We start from the raw sequence: 6,202 nt of genomic DNA on the forward strand, positions 1-6,202 counted from the left end.
CTGTGAGTATGTGTGTGGGTGTATGTTTGTGTTTTAGTGCTGGTTTACTCTGTGAAAGCTGTCCATGCCTGTGTGTGTGTCAGTGTGAGGGTGTTGGTGTGTTAGCTTTGGTTCACTCTGTGGAAGCTGTGTATGCCTCTCTGCGTGCATGTGTGAGTGTGTGTGCGTGTGTTAGTACTGGTTCACTCTGTAGAAGCTGTACATGGCTGTGTGTGTGTCTGTGAGGGTCTGTGTGAGGGTATTGGTGTGTTAGCTTTGGTTCACTCTGTGGAAGCTGTGCATGCCTCTCTGTGTGTGTTTGTGTGTGTGTTAGTACTGGTAAAAGCTGTGGAAGCTGTGCATGGCTCTGTGTGTGTGTGTGTGTGTGTGAAGGTGTGTGTGAGGGTGTTGGTGTGTTAACTCTGGTTCACTCTGTGGAAGCTGTGCAAGCCTCTGTGTGTGTGTGAGAGAGAGAGAGTGTGTGTGAAAGGCTTTGTGTGTGTGTGTGTGTATGTGTGTGTTACTACTGGTTAATTCTGTAGAAGCTGTACATTGCTGTGTGTGTGTCTGTGAGGGTGTGTGTGAGGGTGTTGGTGTGTTAGCTCTGGTTCACTCTGAAAGCTGTGCATGCCTCTGTGTGTGCGTGTGTGTGTGTGTGTGAGGGTGTTTGTGTAAGTGTGTTAGTACTGGTTCATTCTGTAGAAGCTGTACATGGTTGTGTGTGTCTGCGTGAGGGTGTGTGTGAAGGTGTTAGTGTTTTAGCTCGGGTTCACACTGTGAAGGCTGTGCATGGTTGTGTGTGTGTGTGAGGGTGTGTGTTAAGGTGTTGGTGTGTTGGCTCGGGTTCACTCTGGAAGCTGTGCATTCCTCTCTGTGTGTGTATGCGTGAGGGTGTTTGTGTGTGTGATAGTACTGGTTTATTCTGTAGAAGCTGTACATGACTGTGTGTGTGTCTGTGAGGGTGTGTGTGAAGGTGTCAGTGTGTTAGCTCTGGTTTACTTTGTGCAAGCTGTGCATGCCTCTGTGTGCATGTGAGGGTGTTTGTGTGTGTGTTAGTACTGGGTCACTCTGTAGAAGCTGTACATGGCAGTGTGCATGTGAGAGAGGATGTATGTGAGGGTGTTGGTGTGTTAGCTCTGGTTCACTCTGTGGAAGATGTGCATGCCTCTCTGTGTGCGTTTGTCTGTGTGTATGTTAGTACTGGTTCACTCTGTAGAAGCTGTGCATAGCTGTGTGTGTGTCTGTGAGGGTGTGTGTGAGGGTGTTGGTGTTGGTGTGTTAGCTTTGGTTCACTCTGGAAGCTGTGCATGCCTCTGTGTGCGTGTGAGGGTGTTTGTGTTAGTACTGGTTCACTCTGTAGAAGCTGTGTATGGCTGCGTGTGTGTGTGTCTGTGAGGGTGTGTGTGAGGGTGTTGGTGTGTTCGCTTTGGTTCACTCTGGAAGCTGCGCATGCCTCTGTGTGCGTGTGAGGTTGTTTGTGTTTATGTTAGTACTTGTTCACTCTGTAGAAGCTGTGCATGGCTGTGTGTGTGTGTGTGTGTCTGTGTGTGGGTGTGTAAAGGTGTTGGTGTGTTAGCTCTGGTTCACTCTGTGGAAGCTGTGCATGCCTCTCTGTGTGTGTTTGTGTGTGTGTATTAGTACTGGTAAAAGCTGTGGAAGCTGTGCATGGCTCTGTGTGTGTGTGTGAGGGTGTGTGTGAGGGTGTTGGTGCGTTAGCTCTGGTTCACTCTGTGGAAGTTGTGCATGCCTCTCTGTGTGCTTGTGAGGGTGTGTATGAGGGTGTTTGTGTGAGCATTACTGCTGGTTTACTCAATTAAAGTTGTACACATCTCTGTGTGCCGGTCAGGTGTACGTGAATGTAGGTGTGAGTTCTGGTTGGGTTTGTAGAAGTTGTGCATGATAAGTGCTCTCAGGGGTGAGTGTCCAGATGTACCTGACCACTCCCCACACCCTGAAGTTAGCCTTCTGACCTGCAGTGTTTTACAATGATTACATACAAGCCAACATTTGTGTGCGAAAAGGAAAGAAATCTGGAAAATTGATTTTTCCTATTGACTTACATTGAAGTTGAGGCAATTTTAGGTGGGAGGAAGTTCAAATAAATCAGTTTTTAGATTTAAAATTTAGAGCCTCCCTCCTGATTTGGGTGTGTTAGCAAGTGTTTATTTCTATAAATAAATAAGAAACTTCTGGTGGCCTCTTTGGATGGCTCCCCAAAAACCTATTGATGTGCAATTCAACAGAGATCTTTAAGAAGCCTCTGTGTAAGGCGGGAGAGTGGATAAACACCCACGCTGCATGCTCCCAAGATCACACAGAGCCTGTATGTCAGGTTGTAGAGTGGATGAACACACATGCTGCATGCTCCCAAGATCACACGGAGCCTGTGTGTAGGGCTCTAGAGTGGATGAACACGCATGCTGCATGCTCCCAAGATCACACAGAGCCTGTGTGTAAGGCGGTAGAGTGGATGAACATGCATGCTGCATGCTCCTAGGATCACAAGGAGCCTGTGTGTAAGGCTGTACAGTGGATGAACACACATGCTGCATGCTCCCAAGATCATACAGAGCCTGTGTGTAAGGTTCTAGAGTGGATGAACACCCATGTTGCATGCTCCCAAGATCACACGGAGTCTGTGTGTAAGCTTCTAGAGTGGATAAACCTGCATGCTCCTAGGATCACAATAAGCCTGTGTGTAAGGATGTAGAGTGGATGAACATGCATGCTGCATGCTCCCAAGATCACACGGAGCCTGTGTGTAAGGCTTTAGAGTGGATGAACACGCATGCTGCTTTCTCCCAAGATCACACGGAGCCTGTGTGTAAGGTTGTAGAGTGGATGAACACAAACACTGCATGCTCCCAAGATCACACGGAGCCTGTGTGTAAGATTGTAGAGTGGATGAACAAACATGCTGCATGCTCCCAAGATCACACGAAGCCTGTGTGTAAGGCTCTAGAGTGGGTGAACATGCATGCTGCATGCTCCCAAGATCACATGGAGCCTGTGTGTAAGGTTGTAGAGTGGATAAATACACATGCTGCATGCTCCCAAGATCACACGGAGCCTGTGTGTAAGGTCGTAGAGTGGATGAACACACACATTACATGCTCCCAAGATCACACGGAGCCTGTGTGTATGGCTGTAGAGTGGATGAACACGCATGCTGCATGCTCCCAAGATCACACGGAGCCTGTGTGTAAGGTTGTAGAGTGGATGAACATGCATGCTCCCAAGATCACGCAGAGCCTGTGTGTATGGCTGTAGAGTGGATGAACATGCATGCTGCACACTCCCAGGATCACAAGGAGCCTGTGTGTAAGGTTGTAGAGTGGATGAACATGCATGCTCCCAAGATCACGCAGAGCCTGTGTGTATGGCTGTAGAGTGGATGAACATGCATGCTGCACACTCCCAGGATCACAAGGAGCCTGTGTGTAAGGTTGTAGAGTGGATGAACATGCATGCTCCCAAGATCACGCGGAGCCTGTGTGTAAGGTTGTAAGGTGATGACCACACATGCTGCATGCTGCCAGGAATACAAGGAGCCTGTGCGTATGGCTGTAGAGTGGATGTGAATGCGTGCTGCAAGTTCCCAGGATCACACGGAGCCTATGTGTAAGGCAGCAGAGAGGATGAACACACACGCTGCATGCTCCCAAGATCACATGGAGCCTGTGTGTAAGGCGGTAGAGTGGGTGAACCCGCTTGCTGCATGCTCCTAGGATCACAAGGTGCCTGTGTGTAAGGCTGTAGAGTGGATGAACACGCATGCTATATGCTCCCAGGATCACAAGGAGCCTGTGTGTAAGGATGTAGAGTGGATAAACATGCATGCTCCCAGGATCACACGGAGCCTGTGTTTAAGGTTATGGAGTGGATGAACACGCATGCTATATGCTCCTAGGATCACACAAAGCCTGTGTGTAAGGCTGTAGAGTGGATGAACACACATGCTGATGCTCCCAGGATCACAAGGAGCCTTATGTAAGGCTGTAGAGTGGATGACAACGCATGCTGCATGCTCCCAGGATCACACGGAGCCTGTGTGTAAGGTTGTGGAGTGGATGAACACACATGCTATATGTTCCCAGGATCACACGAAGCCTGTGTGTAAGGCTGTAGAGTGGATGAACACACATGCTGCTTGCTCCCAGGATCACAAGGAGCCTTATGTAAGGCTGTAGAGTGGATGACAACGCATGCTGCATGCTCCAGGATCACAAGGAGCCTGGGTGTAAGGTTATAGAGTGGATGAACACACATGCTATATGCTCCTAGGATCACAAGGAGCCTGTGTGTAAGGCTGTAGAGTGGATGAGCACACATGTTGCATGCTCCCAGGATCACAAGGAGTCTGTGTGTAAGGCTGTTGAGTGGATGCCCATGCATGCTGCATGCTCCCAGGATCACAAGGAGCATGTTTGTAAGGTTGTAGAGTGGATGAACATGCATGCTGCTTTCTCCCAGGATCACATGGAGCCTGTGTGTAAGGGTGTAGAGCAGAGGTCTTCTAACTGGGGGGCCCCTAGTGATTCTAGGGGGGGGGACGCCAGACTCTGGCCAAAAAAAGCATTGTACAGATAAAGGCTTTTTTTTAAAGCAGAAGCATGTTATTGCATTTTAAAAAAAGGTAACAGTACTTAACTGCAACATTTAAATAGGCCTAGACATATTTAAACATTGCCATTGTTATAAAATATTTGTGAAAAATTCTGAGGGGGGGCCCAAAGATTTTTATTTTCCAACTGGGAGGGCACGGCATTAAAAAGTTTGGAGACCACTGGTGTAGAGTGAATGATCACGCATGCTCCCAGGATCACACGGAGCCTGTGTGTAAGGCTGTTGAGTCAATGAACATGCATGCTACATGCTCCCAGGATCAGAAGAGCCTTATGTAAGGCTGTAGATTGGATGAAAACGCATGCTGCATGCTCCCAGGATCACACGGAGCCTGTGTGTAAGGTTGTAGAGTGGATAAACATGCATGCTCCCAGGATCACACGGAGCCTGTGTGTAAGGCTGTTGAGTGGATAAACATGCATGCTCCCAGGATCACAAGGACCCTGTATATAAGGCTGTAGAGTGGATGAACACACATGCTATATGCTCCTAGGATCACAAGGAGCCTGTGTGTAAGGCTGTAGAGTGGATGAACCTGCATGCTGCATGCTCCCAGGATCAGAAGAGCCTGTGTGTAAGGCTGTTGAGTGGATGAGCCTGCCTGCTGCGTGCTGACCGGATCAGAAGAGCCTGTGTGTAAGGCTGTAGAGTGGATGAACATGCATGCTGCGTGCTCCCAGGATCACAAGGAGCCTGTGTGTAAGGCTGTTGAGTGGATGACCACGCATTCTGCATGCTCCCAAGGTGACAAGGAGCCTGTGTGTAAGGCTGTAGAGTGGATGAACACGCATGCTGCGTGCTCCCAGGATCAGAAGGAGCCTGTATGTAAGGCTGTAGAGTGGATGAACACACATGTTGAATGCTCCAAGGATCACAAGGAGCCTGTGTGTAAGGCGGTAGAGTGGATGAGCATGCATGCTCCCAGGATCACAAGGAGCCTGTGTGTAACGTTGTAGAGTGGGTGAACATGCATGCTGCGTGCTCCCAGGATCAAACGAAGCCTGTGTGTAAGGCTGTAGAGTGAATGATCACGCATGCTCCCAGGATCACACGGAGCCTGTGTGTAGGCTGTAGAGTAGATAAACACACACGCTGCATGCTCCCAAGGTCAAACAGAGCCTGTGTGTATGGCTGTAGAGTGGATGAACACACATGCTGCATGCTCCTAGGATCACAAGGAGCCTGTGTGTAAGGTGGTAGAGTGGATGAACACGCATGCTGCGTGCTCCCAGGATCACAAGGAGCCTGTGTGTAAAGCTGTAGACTGGATGAGCACGCATGCTCCTAGGATCATAAGAATCCTGTGTGTAAGGCTGTAGAGTCGATGAACATGCATGCTCCCAGGATCACAAGGAGCCTGTGTGTAACGTTGTAGAGTGGATGAACACACATGCTGCGTGCTCCCAGGATCACAAGGAGCCTTTGTGTAAGGGTGTAGAGTGAATGATCACGCATGCTCCAGGATCACACGGAGCCTTTGTGTAAGGCTGTAGGGTCAATGAACAGGCATGCGACATGCTCCCAAGATCAGAAGAGCCTTATGTAAGGCTGTAGATTGGATGAAAACGCATGCTGCGTGCTCCCTGGATCACACTGA

The sequence above is a fragment of the Pleurodeles waltl genome, chromosome 7 (genome assembly GCF_031143425.1).
Source record: "Pleurodeles waltl isolate 20211129_DDA chromosome 7, aPleWal1.hap1.20221129, whole genome shotgun sequence".
In the NCBI taxonomy this organism is placed as follows: domain Eukaryota; kingdom Metazoa; phylum Chordata; class Amphibia; order Caudata; family Salamandridae; genus Pleurodeles; species Pleurodeles waltl.